The 17,499-nt window shown below is 43.2% G+C and overlaps 1 protein-coding gene across 5 annotated transcripts in view; it reads right to left on the bottom strand.

The window, feature by feature from the left end:
* Positions 1–6,135, bottom strand: part of NFYC (nuclear transcription factor Y subunit gamma) — a 63,233-nt gene extending 57,098 nt beyond the window's left edge. For 2 of the 5 annotated variants that reach the window (XM_087820343.1, XM_087820342.1), the window contains exon 1: positions 5,966–6,135. The gene's annotated coding sequence lies outside the window, so the exon portion shown is untranslated. The remainder of the gene's footprint in view (positions 1–5,965) is intronic. The other 3 variants (XM_016205186.2, XM_087820346.1, XM_016205192.2) reach the window with 3 other exon arrangements.
* Positions 6,136–17,499: the final 11,364 nt, after the last annotated feature.

Below are 17,499 nucleotides of genomic sequence, written 5' to 3'. Positions count from 1 at the left end.
ATCATTACTACTTGGTAACGGGATTAACAGAGGTGATCAGGAGACAACCCTAAAACAAGCTCCTAAATCACAACAGCACAACTAAACTAAGTTATTTCTTACATGTCAAGTGGTTGTTCCCCCATGCAGAAATCTTACTGTAGTTAAGAGAGTAGATCATTACAAAAGGATTCCTCATCAAGGAAGCTGTCGAACAGATGTTATGCTACTCTAAAAAGAAAGGTCCATTCTGTGACAGTCACCTATTATATGCTATTTATTGTATTCACTTCTCATAATTACTCTACAAGACAGGTATTATTACCACTACTATCCACAGTAAGAAACTAAAGCTCGGACAGGTTAAGAATCTGACCCCCAGCTAACACAGAGGGTAAATGCACTGCAGAGACAAAAATTCTTTCCCAGGTCTGACTACTATGTCAGCAACTATACTGCCCCCCCCCCCCCCCCAAAGGCACTTTCTGGCAAAAGTATTTTAAATTCATTTCCTTCTACAATTAATTACATTATGTTAGGTACTTTGAGCCTCTGTGGGAAAACACTAAAATGACCTTGTAACCTTCCTAACTAGTCACAGTGCACGCATGAAAAACTGAATAAACAAAATGAAAAGGGAGACTGTAAGACATCAGATAACTCAGTTTGCTTTGAGCACAAGAAATAGAATGGAAAAGAACAACTTGCTAGCTAAGGAATGTTCTTCCTAGGTTGTATGCCTGAGGCTGGAATGAACCTTAAGAAGGTCACTTGTGAATCTAATAATGTCCTCTGCCATTCTTCCTCCTGTGAATGAGGCCAACTTGTCAAAACATAAAAGGTGCCTTAGAGTCATCTCTGCCATCAAGTCAATGCTTCCACAGGAGAAGCAATGCTGTCCAGCAGAATGAGCTCTGGTCTAGGAATCCAGTGTAATGGCCTAGAGTTGGCTCTGCCCTTGCATAGCTAAGTGACCTTGTCAAGGTAATCACACTATTCAGGGCCTCACTACAAAGGACATTCCTGAAAGAATTAAAAGTCACTTCCTGAGCAAAGACGCAAGTATTTGTCTTTTCTCACAATATTCTACAGTCAAGAGAACATAGTATTTAAGAGTAAGGGCTCCACAAACTGTCTAAGAATTAGGAGTCATATACCTATGAATCTGGGCTCTGCCACTTACTGGCTATGTGACCTTGAGCAAATTACTTAACTCCTCAGTTTCCTCACATGTAAAAAGAAGGGTGGTAATAGTATCTACCTCATACTGTGTGAGGGTGATATATATAACATTTATACCCATGTAAGCACTCAATAACAGGGTGTCCCCAAAAAATATATACACATACATTTTTTATAGTTCAACTGATGCTTCTTTCTTTTCAGGTTTAATATGCTGAAATTAATAATTATTCAAAGTGTGTACACATTTCTTTGGGACACCCTGTATACTATTCCTGAGTATCTTTTCTTTTTTTTTTTTTAATTGACTTTTTAAAGAGAGAGGAAAGGAGAGGGAGAGAAATATTTATGTGAGAGAGAAACATGGGTCGGCTGCCTCCTGCATGCTCCCTAGGGGGGATCAAGCCCCCAACCCGGGCATGTGCCCTGACTGGGAATCAAACCAGCAAACTTTCAGTACACAGGATGATGCTCAACCAACTGAGCCACACCAGCCAGTAAGTTCCTGAGTATCTTTAGTGGCTCAGTACCTCTGAACTAAAAAATAAGAGATGTGAATTTCAAAATTGTCTCAAAAAGACACCTAGAATGGCCCCTAATGCCTCCATTTCTCTGTAAAGGGGAATAAAACAAACAAACAACACGAAAAAAAACCCTCTTATCTTTTCTAGTACACTGAATTAGTTTTGACCAAATGGAAAATGTATAAGTATAAATGAAATATAGAATTATTTGTTATAAGGATTAAATAAGATGATGTGAACACAATCTGTAAAGTATAAAGCATCAGTATGATTTATGCTTAGAAGACAAAACCAATGTTCACAAGTTTTTAATATAAACTCTGACCTACTCAGACTTCCTGGGAGTTCAAGATTTCTAGGGTGGTCAAATCCAAATGATAAGGTCCAGCAAATGGCCATGGGTGTAAGGAGGTAATGTGGAATGAAGGCGGTCACTAGTGTTGAAGAGCAGGTAGTTAGGAAATACTTGCTGAATAAAAAATATATATGCATATGCATGTTATTGTAGCCTTGCCCAGAATTACTAAAAAGAAGCTAAGCTATAGATGCCATAACATTCTTATTTGGTAAACTTAATGACTGAGCCAAATGAAGCTAAGATGAGCAATGTACAAAATGGATGGCAAGCCCTATTTCCCCTCTTACTTTCACTCTATCTTCTACACTACAGTGTAATTGCAAATAAAAGGGAGGAAACTCTCACCTAATCACATCAAAAAACAAAGTAATTAAGACTTCCCTCTAGAAACGTGAATTATTTAAAAATTTCCATGCAGTATTAGAATTGCAAATATTGTTGTATCAGTTTTAATTTTATATATCATTCAGGATAAGTATATGCTAGAATCATTATTTCACAGTTTGGAGAAGGCACTAGGCTTTTGGATAGGTTCTGGTGTTTGGAGACAAACATCCTAAAAACCACCAAAAAGTCAATAAACAACAAGTGCTGGTGAGGATGTGGACAAAAGGGAACCCTAGTACACTGCTGGTGGGAATGCAGACTGGTGTAGCCACTGTGGAAAACAGTATGGAATTTCCTCAAAAAATTTAAAATGGAACTGCCATTTGACCCAGCAATCCTACTTCTGGGAATATATCTTCATCCCAAAACACCAATCAGAAAGAATATATGCACCCCTATGTTCACAGCAGCATTATTTACAATAGCTAAGATCTGGAAACAGCCCAAATGCCCATTAGTAGATGAGTGGACAAAAAAGCTGTGGGACATCTACGCAATGGAATATTATGCAGCCATAAAAAGGAAGGATCTCTTACTCTTTGCCACAGCATGGATGGACCTGGAGAATATTATGCTAAGCTAAATAAGCCAATCAGAGAAAGACAAATATCACATGATCTCACTTATATGTGGAATCTAATAAGCAAAATAAACTGATGAAGAAAATAGGATCATACACGTGAAAGCATGGAACAGTCTGACAGATCTGTTCCATGGTGGAAGAAAGGGTGGGAAGAGAGGAATCAAAGAACTTATATGCATAGCCCATGGACCCAGACAATAGACAGGTGAAGGCCAGGGGTGGGGTGAGAGTCAGGGGGAGGGGGGCAAAGGGGGGAAATGGGGACATCTGTAATACTTTCAACAATAAAACAAATTAAGAAAAAACGACAACATCCTAAAGAACTGGTGAGGTTTGAAAAAGCTCCCTAGTGAGCTCTTTACACAATATACTTGGTAGTTTCTCACTGTTGGCATTCATCACTTCCATAAATAGAAGGACTAGGTCAGCAATATTCTGAAGCCTGGTTCTAAAGTATGCAGATTCTTAAACTTTCTGTACATATTTTTTAACCCTGACCTACCTGGGTTCAGGAAGACTTCAGCAGTTTACTTTCTAAATCTTTCCCTCACATTAGAAACCAAGGGATAAGATTTATTTATTTATTTATTTTTAAATATATCTTTATTGATTTCAGAGAGAGGAAAGGAGAGGGAGAGAGAGAGATAGAAACATCAACGATGAGAGAGTCATTGATCGAGCCCACAACCCGGGCATGTGCCCTGACCGGGAATCGAACCCCAATCGTCTGGATCCTAGGTGGACGCTCAACCGCTGAGCCATGCCCGGCTGGGCAAGATTTAAGTACTTAGTTGAAGAACCTATATTCAAATAGTTACCATTCTGTGGTCTGAATCTTTTAAACAGTACTACAAATTCTTATTAATTATATTCTCCCACTCAATACACTCCTAACACCCAGAAATCAAAGAAAGATGATCCACTTTGAAATATAAAACTATATTTAAAAAAGAGAAAGAAATGCCAAAAAAAAGCAATTATGGAGGGGATCAATGGGAGTTGGGGGAGCACACGGACATCTGGGAGTTAGACTAGTCAAGTTTATGTTGATGGCATAATGTAGCAGATAAAACTACAGGCTTCGGCATCAAGCAACTTGGATTTGAATCCCAGTTCAACCACTGAGTGACACTGGAAAAGCTACTTAACCTCTCGGATCCTCAACTGTCTCATCCGCAATATGGAAATGATAATGCACTACCTAACAGGAATGTTGTACCAAATATGCCCCAAAATGTCAATTCCCTTCCTTTACCACTGGAAAGTACTATTTCTCTCAAAAATTTAGGTGCATTCACATAAAACTGACCAAAGCTGAAATCACAAGAATTTCTTGAAATTGGTATGAAAACAGAAGTGTAACACCTACCTAAAGCTAGAAAAAAACATCTAACACAGACAAAGAAAAACAAACTCGGAAAACACAGAGCTTTAACATAAATGTGTTTCCCTGATCCCCAAACCTTAGAAGACACAAATGTAAAACAATCCAAGTCATTACCACTCAATGGAAAAGGAATGTACCCCCAACAAGCTGACTCTAACAAGTCTCAATTACAACAAAAGCTTTTTGAAACATGAACCAGAAAATGCTGACAAGTCCTGTTACTTAAGACAAGATGAAAGAAGCTATGCACTAGTTTATTTTCATTCCGGGCTGCTTATTTTTTAAATAATTTTTTTTAATTGCATGAGGGTGGCTGTATTTTTAGGCACATATAAAAGGAAATAAATGACCCAGGATCTCTGTCAAGTTCTCTTCCACTAAAGAGGAACCTAACAATATACATTCAACGAAAAACTGCCAAGTATCTAATATTTGCTATAAAGTGTAGCTTTGGGAACTCAGCCCTGACCTGTATTCTTCCTAGAGCAGGAAAGCTTCATAGAGAACATCTCAAAACTAGCTGCCCGGTCATGTGCCCCAACAACCTGTAATTGCTCTCTTACTATAATTCTTAAGTCAGAAAATGTTTCCAAAAATGCTTTCTACTTTCTCGCTCCCATAGATCTGTCACTTCTTAATGCCCTGCCTCCTAGGCTAGGCATTCAGTTATTAAGACCAGCATACCTATCCAATAGGATCTCTCCCTCAGGCTAAATCTGTTTACTTCCTCCTCACATCACATTCCAGATCTGGTAACTTTGGATTCCAGAGCTCCATCTAAACCTGTGTTTCAATGCTGGCACTGCCTATCAAAATCCCTGATCTGCTCCTATCTTTAAGGTATGTCCCTAGGGCCCTGATGCCTTTTCCTCCTATACCATGCTCTCAGATCTGGCATCCGTGGGCATTAAAGTCACTTCCAAACTGCGTTACACTGCAAGTTTAGCACCCCTGGATCTCGAAGATCCTCTCAGCCTGTAACTTGGGTTTCAGTGTCTCCAAGCACGGCACCCTTGGGGCTTGCGCGCCACTATCCTAGGCCTCCCACTCCCGGCCACGCACAGGCTACTCCAGAATACCTGCCAGACCACCATCCTCTCTTCCCCCTTAAGGTCTTTAGGCTCGCCCCAGCCTCCACCCCACGCCTGCGCCGTAGGGGGTCATCACCCTGCAGCCCGAGCCCCAGACGCGCGCTTCCCTGCAGCCTCCGATTCCATCATCACCCCCAGGCCGGAGCCAGCGCGACCAATAAGGTGCCAGGTCCGCGGCCTCCCCGCCACCAACCAATCACGAGCAAGCCCCCCCGCCGTCGCCTTCCGCCAATGGGAGAAAGCCCGCGGGCCGGGCCGACTAGGCACACGGACCTCACGAGCACAGCGGAGGCGACAGCGGCGGGCCGGGAGAGAACACAACATGGCGGCGGGCAGGCCGGACCGAACTACAGCAGCGGCCGCGCGAGGGAAGTGAGGTCTCCGCCTAAGGCGGGAAGCGTGCCCCTCCCCCCCGCAGCCGCCACTCACCTCTCACCCCTCGCCCTCCCTCCCACAGAGCTCTCGCACACTTACACGCCTCTGTTCAGGAGTCCAGGGAAGAGCAGGAACCGCCCCCGCGCTCCAGCGGAATAAGGCAATGCAGAGGCCTGGGCACCGCGGAGGGGAGGGGAAGCGTGCGTCACGGAGAACGGAGCGCGCGCGAAGCGGGGGCACGAACAAGATGGCGGCCACGCCGTTTGCACCGTGCCCCCCTCCTTCCCCTCCCTCTCGCTTGGCGCCTCGACTCCCAGTAACTTCTAATGCGCAGAAGCTGAGCTGCTTGAAGTCTCGCGAGAATTGGGAAGGGGCGACCTTGTAGTGAGGCGGAAAGAGATCTGAGAGCCTCCTGGCTCCGCCTTTTTCTAGAGGATACACGGGCGTCGCCTGGTGACCTGTGGAGGGCGTGCTATACTTGTGGATCTTTGCTGTGACGCGCACACTTGAGTTTTAAGGAATAAGTTTATGTGTGTTCATCTTTTTATTTGGGAGGAGAGAGCTGGGGGGGCGAAGGACGACAGGGGATGCCAGATTAAGTTCGCTGTTTGAAGACAGGTACCACAAAAGAGACTTAAAACCAAAACTCTAAAATCATGTACTCCAGAATAAAGAACAGCACTTTTCCATGAATGGTCAGCTTGTAGTCTTAAAACAACATAGACATTGTTTTTCTCATTTGAATGCAGAGTTTAAAACTTCATCAAAGACAATTGGAAACCAATTGCTGCAATGAGCATTACGTCTTTTTCATACTTTATCTCTTTAATCTCCGTAACTACTTAGTCCTAGGACATTAGTATTATTTTTATTTTATAGATGACAAAACTGAAGCTCAAAGGACAAAGTAACTTGATCAGGTTCCACAGCTAGTAAATTAAAATTCAATTTGAATAGCTCCAAAACCTGTAGATAAATTCAGATAGGTGTTGAATGAATTATCTACAGTGAGACTGTTAGTGCATTAGGTAGCAAGCACAGAGAGAAATGAGATTGCTCCTGCTAGTGGTTACCTTGAACTTTACAAATGACCTTGGAGTCTTTCTGAGACTTGTGTTGCAGGGTTCCTCAACAATAAAATCAGTAGACTGTTATTTCCTTCCTTTGAGTTCATGACCCTGGTAATAACAAAGTTGTGAATAGTGGAATAAACCCTTGACTTGAGTTCAGGAAAATTGTTTTCAAACCCAACCTTAATAAATCTAACTTTAGGCACTCAATAAATATTTGATGAATGAGTGAAGGAAACCTAACTAGCTACAAAGACACCTGACTTCACTGAGTCTCAATTTCATCATCTGTAAAAGGATCTAATTCCTATCTCCTGGGAGTGTTGGGGAGATTGAATGAAATATTGTAAGGGAGAGTTCTTTGTAAATTGCAAATGTGTTATAAAGAAGTTAGTGATGATATTTTCAGACATGAGAAATGGCACAAAAAATTAAAAACATTCAAAGTAAATAGTATATTGAGATAGTAGAGAGGTAAACTTAGCTAATGGGAAAAAGTTATGTAAGCCTCTACAAATCTTTACTGAGCATTTATTGCATATGTTTGCAAAAAATGTCAATGTATACGAAGCAACACAAATTAGTATTATTGTTATAATTGTCGACAGCACATAGGGGCTACAGTCAGTTTCTCTCCAAGAGCCTGGAAGTCAGGTTGCACTCAGAATTAAATTAATAAAAATTTACATAGTAGAGGAAATTTGCCAAGGGTGATACTAAACATACTTAACAAGTAGTGCTCAAGCATTGATCTAGTAGATTTGGAGTCCTGGAGCTACCCTTCAGTGCTAGATGTTAACCCTTCAGTTGCTAGTTTGTGAAGAGTAGGTCCCTGGGGATCTCAGGGGACGGGATGGGAGCTGTCAGGATGCTTGGGACAGCAGCTATTTACCAGCTAGTATGAAAGTATTTAAATATTTTAATAGTTAATATTATAATGTAACAATCATACTGGTGCACACAGGGAATGTTAGTCCTTGCTGTAGACTATTATCAGTATTCTTTGCCCTTCAAACCCTCCTTATCAGGGCTGTCCCTAGGAAATTATACTTCTCGCCCTAATGTTATCAAGTTTAGCCTTGTTTTAATCAATGAAATATGAGTATAAATGCCATGAGCCACCTCTGAGCAGAAATGTATGGATCATCTCATGATTCTGCCCTTTTTTTTTCCTGCCATGAAAGCAGAATGTCCCAAATAGAGGTACTTCAGCTTTGGTCCCAGGATGAAGATATGCATAGCCACACCTGACACGACATGTAATGTAGGAAATAAACGTTTGTTGTTGTAAGCCACTGAGATTGTTTTAGTTGTTTGTTACTGCTGCATAACCTAGCTAGCCTAAACTGACTAATACAGCCCTGAAATTAGCTGTCTGTGGGGATAAGCCAAGAGCATGTCTACAAACATGATCAAAAAACAAACCAAACTCTGATACTGGTCATATAAGAGGAACCAAGAAGGCATATGTGATTGTAAATTAATGAAAGAAACTTTTATCAATCTTGTCAACCAATCATTCTGTATGTATCCTGTTTGTAGAGAGAGTCTGTGAACCAAAGGGCTTAATTAGCCATGACACCCAAAACAAGGCAGTCACAGAAGCAAGCACTAGCATTTCCCCTCTAAGCCCTGAGTCAAGCCAACCTGAGTATTCAGATTTCCTTGTCCATGTCATCTGTGTAGTGGGAGAATATTTCAGACTACCTCAGCTAAGAAGTGCTTCAGTGTGCTTTCCTGGTGTGATTTAAGCTCAGTCAGCAAATGTCTTGCCTATAGGGACAGAATTTAGTGATCTGCCACCTAGAGGATTCCAGTTATTTTGATAACTGCATTTTTTTTCTTTTAAATTAGTCTATTGGATTCTGTTTTCTATAACCATCAGTTTCTGTTAATTTAGTGAATACAAGAGTCCCCCTAAGAGATGGTTCCACTCTCCTATTAAAATCAGGCTTCTGCCCCTGGCCAGTTTTGCTCAGTGGTTAGAACATCAGCCTGCAGACTGGAGGGTCCTGGGTTTAATTCCAGCCAAGGGAACATACCTTGATTGCAGGCTCTTGCCCAGCCCTGGCCAAGGCACATGCAGGAGGCAACCAATCGATGTCTCTCTCACATCGATGTTTCTGTCTCCATCTCTCTCTCTCTGTCTCTCTCTCCCTTCCACTCTCTCTGAAAAGCAATGGGAAAAATATCCTCAGGTAAGGATTTAAAAAAAAAAAAAAAATCAGGCTTCTGAGTTTGCAAGGCTGAAGACCAGTTTTGGGATGATGGTAAATTCCTTAAGGTTACAGCACTGGAGAGGGACCTGTCTAGAGGGCCAGCTGGATGACCTCATCGTGTGCTTTCTTGGATCTAAAAGAAAAGCAGTAAGTGCTAAAGAGAGAGATGATTCACATGCTGTGGGAGTTCAGAAAAGGGAGAGATTCCACTTAGTACGAAATAGAGGAGGAGTTCAGGAAAGATTTGCAAAGATCACATTTGAACTGGGGCCCATATGGGAAACTGATTGATGTTTCTATGTTTCTCTGTTTCTCTTTCTCCCTAAAAGTCAATTAAAAAAATACCCTCGGGTGAGGATAAAAAAAATTTTTTAAGTGTGATGGGGTAAGAGCCAGACCAGCAATTACCTGTCTTTTAGACATACTCTTAAGTTTCCTCGGGGGAGGGGGGGAGTCCCAGACAGGAGAGAGAAGGAACACAAACATTTTCTCTTAATCCTGGTGGCAGGTCCTGAAGGTAGGGCTCCAGGGTAAAGCCAGGAAAACAGAATCAGAAACACTGTCAGTTGTGGGGTCTGAAGCCAAAACCCAAGGAAGCCACAAGGAAAGAACATCCCACATACATACCCTCATTACATAGCACTTACTAGGTGACTAGATTGTGAGTTCTTCAAGGTTCAAGGCCTTGTTCATCTTGGTATTCCCAGCACCTAGGAAGTTCCTGGCACCATAATAAGTGCTTAATTAACATCCGTGAATGAATGGATGCAACTAAGCCAGTTCACTCTCTGGAGCATGGTAATCACTCTATAAATGTTAATTACCAGAAGGAGAAAATTCTGCAGTGAGAAGGTGCCAAGGAATCCTTCTTGGCTTGGAAACTGTAAGGTCCTGAGCATACTGCCTGGCACAGAGGAATTGCTCAACAAGTGGTCACCATGCTAATTATTATTAGTGAGGGAGTAAGATTTTGTACAAGGATAGGGGAAAACCTTGATAATAACAAGAGCTAACTGTGTTGGTCTCATTTAATCCTTAAGCCAACTTGATGAGATAGGTTTTATTAGACTAATTTAACAGATGGGAAAACTTAAAGAAGAAATGTGATTTATCTAGAGTTAGCCAGCTCAGAAATGGCAAGCCAACGTTGAACTTGAACTTACCTGACACTAAAGTCCAGGCTCCAGCAATAAAGATTTGGGAACCAGGGAGCAGGATTCTCAAAAGGGGAGTTTAAGGAAAATAGTTCTAGGGTCAAAATTCACTTCTGATTTCTAACTGTTCACACAAATCTCGATGGCTGCTTCTCCCTTCCATGCACACTACTTGCCTTCTTGCCAAGATCCTCATCTGTTCTACTGAGCTCAACTCTAGGCCACCCTTCTGCTTCCTGTCTCATTCAACTATGTCTACTCTGGTTTGGTTCAAGGAAGTGGGAGTTGAAATGCAGTCAAAGAAAGCTTTTTGTTTGTTGGTTTGTTTTTGTTTGTAAGAAGAGAGACTCTAGAGCAATTTTGTAAACTAAATATTCCAGGAGACAAGCAGAATTTGACAAGGCATAAAAGAGAGAATATCTGCTAATGTAAGTTCTTGGGGTCTTCAGCACAGGTTGGGCAGAGGTTGGCCTTGGATAGGAGCTGGGACACTGTGACTTTCCTTCAGAACAAAGGAAGATAGATAATATGCTTTGTACAGAAGCAGGAAAATTAGTGAAGGTTAGGATGCTTAAAATCAAGAGTTAAGTTTTGTAGCAAATGATGATGGTATGGTATATATAAGGCAGTGTTTTTCAAATTACAAGTCATAACCCATTAGTAGATCATTACATCATTTAGAAGTTTGCATCGGGCTTTATTTTAAAAATGGAGTAGAATAGAATTGAAAATTTGAACTAATTGCACATAGCAAAGGTAAATACTGTGAAAACTATTGTGAAACTTGTTTCAGTTATATATACAGCTATGTGTCACTCTGGTCACATATGCGGGCTCCATATGTGCCCCAAATTAATTTCCTAGTCTTCAGACCTACTCTTCCTTCCTGGTTTCTGCTCTCCTTATTGCCCCAAGATGACTGCCATCAGATGTCAGGTGCTGCATACTTCCTCATTCATGGTTAGCAGGGAAGAGAGTCCATGTGCCGTCTTTTCCCCCAAAATCCTGAGATTTACTTTGATTGGACTGGCTGAGCTCATATAACCACCCTGAACAATCATTCTGGCCAGTGGGATTGACTGACTCAGCCCTGCTCTACTTGATGGAATTGCTTCCTGGAAACACGTGGATCCTGGGAAGGAACTCGGGGGGTTTTGGAAAAGGGGAAATGGAGAAATGAGGTAATCAACTAATGTCCAATACATATAGCATCTAAAGTGCCAAAACCAGTTGACAGTTTTAATAGCATCTGTGCTGCTCATTTACCTGTTTGGTCTCCTTTGTGCTGAAGAGTTCTGGGCCCTGAAAACTACATTTCCCAGACTCCCATTGCCAGCTGGCTTCCTGTCAGATTCAGCCAGTGGGAAGTACCGGTGGGAAACTATAAGGCTGGAGAGGGGAAGGTGGGAGGAGACATGAAGCTATTGTTCTCTCTGCATCCACCTGAGACTCTGGAAGCAGCTTGTAGTTATGGGCTGAGGGACCTTCAGTGTTTCTGGCAGTGGTGGGCTACTTCTACAGGCTCCAGCAGTGTCAGTGGCACTGGAGGGGCAGCAATGCGTAGCTGTAGGCTCCAGTGAGTTCTGTCAATTCTGCCAGCAGCATCATTTCAACAATGCTCCAGTAGTGTCAGCAGCAAGTGCACTCCTGGGTCTAGTAACACCCTTGCATTTGATTGTCCAGGCCTAGAGGTGGTAGAAGCTTCCTACAGCTACTAATCTCTAGTTTGCCTACCTTACCATTTTGCTCCTTCAAGTTGACATGCTTCTAACCAGTTCTCTGAAATAAATTCCCTCTGAAATTCCAAGCGCATTTTCTGTTTTCTTGTCTTCAGTCCAACTGACACAGTGTTGTCCTGACCATTGGATAGACTGACTGCCATGACTAATTTCCCAGTTATGCTGTTTGCAGTTGTTGGGCTGGGTGATGCCACAAGAGAAGCATATTAAGCTCTCCACTGGGGCATTGGGAAAGGAGCAGGGACAAACCCTGGAGAAAGCACAGATAAAGGCTCCCACTCCTGTTCCTTCCTCGCCTACCCCTAACTATTAGAGCCGTGTGTGATGGAGAACTTACTGCTTACCTCCCAAGATAACTTGACTTTGTGTTGTGACTGGGAGCCGTAGGATCTGCAATGACTGGGTGGGAGTGAAGCAATGAGTACATTTGGCAAGGGGACCCAAAACAGAGGGGCCAAGAAAGATTGTCCTTGCTGCAGAGTAGAGTTTAGGAAGGGAGGAGGGACACAGACTATTACTTCTGCTTCCTCTTTTTCAGAGGTGCTGATAGAGGGAATGACTGATGGTTCTCAACCTTCCCTGTCTTACTACCCACCAGGCACTCTTTAATCAAAACAAGAAAACTTCTTCCAATGGCATTTATCCTTGCCAAAACCTGAAGAGCTGTTACAAAATCCTTACATCTAGCCCGGCCGGGCGTGGCTCAGCAGTTGAGCATCGACTTGGGATCGAGGCTATCAGGGTTCGATTCCCAGTCAGGGCACATGCCCGGGTTGCGGGCTTGATCAATGACTCTCTCATCGTTGATGTTTCTATCTCTCTCTCTCCCTCTCCTTTCCTCTCTCTGAAATCAATAAAGATATATTTAAAAAAATAAAATAGTTTTAAGGGGGTGAATGGGATGGAAGAAATGACAGGTGTTACCCTCTATCCCTCCTTCTTGCCCATTCTCCCTGGTTTCTGTATCAAATAAGATAATAAGCATTAAAATGCTCAGAAAAGTACAAAGCACTATACAAAAGCAAGGAAGTATTATTATCAACATAGTTCTTAGCTTAGAAGGATGAAGACAGGGCACAGGCCCAGAGCCAAACAGCTGGAAGGCATGATAGCTTAATACCAAAGAAGGAAACTTTCTTTGTTCAAATCCTACTTGGAGGGGCACTATCTTTGGAGCAGACCTGGCACTGGAATCCTCTGAAATGCTGAATTGAGTCCAGGGAGGTGTTAAGAAGGTAGGTAGGGCATTCAGGAGCTAAAAGACACTGGACAAACACCAGCCCTGGTTCTTCAGTTCCTTTGTGATTCAACAAAGAATGCAATGGAAGGGGAAGGCGGATTGCACCAGCAGGGCTCAGGTTCAAAGCCAGGTGTGTGTTGGATCCTCCCATAGGCTCTTTAACCAGCCACCAAGCTATTTTGAGAGCCAGGATGTCATGACACTCTGTAACTAACACTGAATTTAGTTGCCAACAACCTAAAAGCTATTCTTTCTACATAGTGTTCAAAGAGAACATTGATCTGAAGAAAGACCTTACAGATGGTCTAGTCAAACTGAGACCCAGAGAGGGGAAGAGACTTCCCAAGATAACAAGTAGAGTCAGTCTCATCAAGCTGCAAGGAACAGAAACCTACACAATCTAGCTTGACTATAAAGGAGTTTCTGGTAAGGACTGAAACTGCAATGCAAGCTAGAAGGAGGCAGGTCTAAGACTCACTTCGATCCCCCTCCTCACGCCCTCCCCGTCTCTGCACAGGGTTGCTCCTTTCTCCTGTACCCACCAAGATTTCTGCGTCCTCTTGGTCTCTGCTCCTTCTTATCTCGGTTTGCACATGGCTTTATTGGCTAAGGCTCACTTGTTTCTGACCTCCCTATTTTAATTCCCCCTGCCATCTCATAATTTCTTTCCGTTCCTTTGTTCAAGCCTCTAATTGGCCTGTCTCAGATCATTGTGCTAGACCATTAGTTAAAGGTCACCAGCTAATATATGCAATGGTAACCCTTAGCTCTGGTGCTGGCCCCATCCATCTGCTCAAGTCTAAGACAGGAGGGGCCAAGTGGTCTCAAGCATGGCCCCAGCAGAGTTTGTGGTCTGGGCAGCTTTTCTTCAAAGTGGATGTGAGTCAGGCAGGCACTGTGCCATCACTGGGCCATGTGACTGGAGGCCAAGGCTCCAGATTTTCTGCCCAGAACTTTTCCCCTGGAACTTATCATTTCTTGCCTTTATTTATGCAGCAGACATGTCTTAATGCTCATTAAACGTTGTTAATAAAGGTGGTCTTCCTCCTCTTCTCTTCCCTGAGGAACTTACGGTATAGTGAAGATAAAGGCAGGAAAAGAATTAGAATATACGAGTGCTTTAGAAGAGGTATAAACAAAGTAATAATAGCTACCACTTACTGAGTACCCCATACCAATCACTGCTGATCACTTTACATACATTTTCTCATTTAATTTTATGGCTCCCCTGTGAAGTCGGCACCACATTTTACACATGTGGAAACAGGCTCAGAGAGTGGTGCACAGATGATAAGCCTCGGAGGCCAAAGCCTGCTCCGTTAACCACTGTGCTATGCAGCTTCTATCATGCTGTTAGAGCACCAAGGGGCATCGTGGCCTCGGGAGGAGGCGGGGATAACTGGGAAGAGCAGTAGACTTCCAGGAAAAAGTGATAACTGAGCTCAGCCTGGGAGCAGTGCCAGTTTTTACCAAGCAAATGCAGGTAGGGACTGAACAGCAGTGTCTGAGCACCAAGGAGCACCTGAAGGGCTGCAGCGGGGATGTGAGCAGGGAGCAGGGCAGGGAGCACCTTGCATGCCCCTCGGAGTGAGAGCCTCTCTAAATTTGTGCCCTAGGTGCCTCATTTGCCCCACCCTCACCCAAGTCCTCGCAGAGAGTATGGAGTTGAGGTCATGAGGAGCAAAGGGGACAAGGATCTAGGAGAAGAAGACAGATTCAACAGAGCTTAATTCAACACTATTGTTTGGGCCTTTGTTCCTGAAATGCACGAGTAGAGTCCAGAGTAGAAAATTCAAGTGGGATGAAGATCTTTAAAATAACCACACAAATAACAATCACGCTAACAACCCTCCCAGGCTCAGGTTCCAGACACAGCTTTTTAAAAAATATGTGTGTTTTTTATTGATTTTTAGGGACAGAGGAAAGGAGAGGGAGAGAGGAAGAGAAACATCAATGTGAGAGCAGAACATGGATGGGCTGCCTCCTGCACAGGCTCTACCAGAGACTGAAGCCGCAACTTGGGCCTGTGCCCTGACCGGAAATCGAACCAGCAACCTTTCCGTGCACAGGACGACGCCCAAGCAACTGAGCCACACTGGCCAGGGCTACCACAGAATTTCTTAATCTGACCACTGCTCCGACATGCAACAGCCAAAACCACATTGCCGATGACAGTCCCCTGTGTTCCTTTACTGCTGCAGCTTATTCCTGCTGGTCCTCAGGCCGCCTCTCCCTCCCTCCTCACAGTCACTGTTATGATCTATGCCTTAGCCAGCAGTTCCTCCTCCTGATATTTGCAATCATTCCAGCCCACGTCCCTGATCAGGGAGCAGCATGGGCAGCTTTGATGTTCTATTTCCGACCCTGTAGGAAGGAAGCAGGGGGAGGCTTTTGGGACGGTGTTTGTAAAGTTTCCAGTAGGGTACAGTAATGTCCTTGGCCTTAACCACTGGCTCACTGACTCACTTGCAGGACTTCCAGTCCTTCAAGCTCCATTCATGGTCAGTGCTCTCTACATGTGTGCCAATTTTTATTTTTTATACTGTATATTTACTGTACCTTTTCTATGTTCAAATATGTTTAGATACACAAATACTTATCCATGTGTTACAGTTGCCTACAGTATTCAGTGCAGTAACATGCTGTACAGGTTTGTAGCCTAAGAGCAACAGGCTATATCATATAGTCTAGGTGTGTAGCAGGCTCTACCATCTAGGTTTGTGTACGTGCACTCTGTGATGTTCCTATAATGACAAAAATCACCTAATGATGCATTTTTTAGAATGTATCCCCATCATTAAACAGCACATGACTGTATTTTATAATCACTCTTTGTCTTGTCTGTCTCCCCTCCAGGCTGGGAATGCTCTGACTGTAAGAGCTGTGTCTTATCTACGCTTCCATCCCCAGTAGAGCATGTGGCTCGTAGTAGCTGCTCAGTGAAAGACGGTCAGATGAAAGAATGACAAATAGCCTCCAAGGAGCCTCTGCCAAGTTTTTCAGGCTACATGGATTTTTATTTTGTTTATTTATTTTCTCTCTCCATCTCTGGGGTCCTCCTAACCTCAACTCTTGGGCTCCTTCACATGTTGGAGCCAGAAGGAACCTTAAAAATTATCTAGCTATCTCCTTTCACCTACCATTTCACAGATGGGATGATTGACGTCCAATTTCCATGTATTTGCCAACAATCTCATTTTATATGTCCAGCCATTCTATTTCCTCTGAACTCCAGACTCAAACAGCTCCTTCTATATGTCGTCATCCAGGATGCCCCACAGCTCCTGTATCTGGACATGTCCCAAACTGGACTCAGTCACTCCCTCTGGCCTGGTCCTCCTCCAGGCCTCCCTGACCTAGTGAAGAGCATCGCCACCATCCCTGCTGCGGGGGCCAAAATGTCGGAAGTCCCCATGCCACCTCCTACAGCTTCTCACCACCAATCAAACACCAAAGCCAGGTGTTTCTACCACCTAAATTACAAAATCTCTCCAGGTCCTCTCTGCCTCCTTAGTGTAAATGCCCCACAGCTCTCAATGGACCCCTGCAAGAGTCTCCGCATTAGTTCCCCTGAATCTGGTCTTTCCTTGTTCCAATCCACGCTCCTCACTGCAGCCAAAGCGACTTTTAAAACATGCTTTCTCATTTAACTTCTTTGCTGACAGGCATTCAGTGCCTACTGTTAAAAAATTAATAATAATAATAGCAGTCGCTGTTGTTATAGCTAACACTTATGGAAAATTTTATTATGTCCTAGGACCTGTTCTAAGGACTTTATACCTATTAACTAATTTAATCCTCACAACTCTACATACCCTCATTATACAGATGAGGAAACTGAGACTCAGAAAGCACCTTCAGGGCCTTTACATAAGCCCTTGTCCCGTCCTTAACTCTTTGATCCGGTTGATTGTTGTTCACACTTCAGATGGGGTACATTCTGGAACCTCCCTTATTAGGTCAAGCCCTCCTATGGCAAGTATCCCAGCTTGTAATTACATATTATTTTGAGAGGGCGGTCATTTGATTGATATCTGCCACTCCAACAGGCTTTCAATTCTATGCTTTGCTCATCAGTACTCATCAGTAACAAATGCTTGTTCAATATTTGTTGAATGGATCATTGAAAAGGGTTCTTAATAAGAGGAGTTGTGGTCAAAGTTACTTTAGAAGGATTTCTCTTGTGTAAAAGTCTGGAAATGGTGAGACCA

Source organism: Miniopterus natalensis, chromosome 9, assembly GCF_054644295.1.
Source record: "Miniopterus natalensis isolate mMinNat1 chromosome 9, mMinNat1.hap1, whole genome shotgun sequence".
NCBI classification, from domain to species: Eukaryota; Metazoa; Chordata; class Mammalia; order Chiroptera; family Miniopteridae; genus Miniopterus; species Miniopterus natalensis.
Note: the sequence above shows the minus strand (reverse complement) of the source record. Positions and strands in the feature narration are given on the sequence as shown.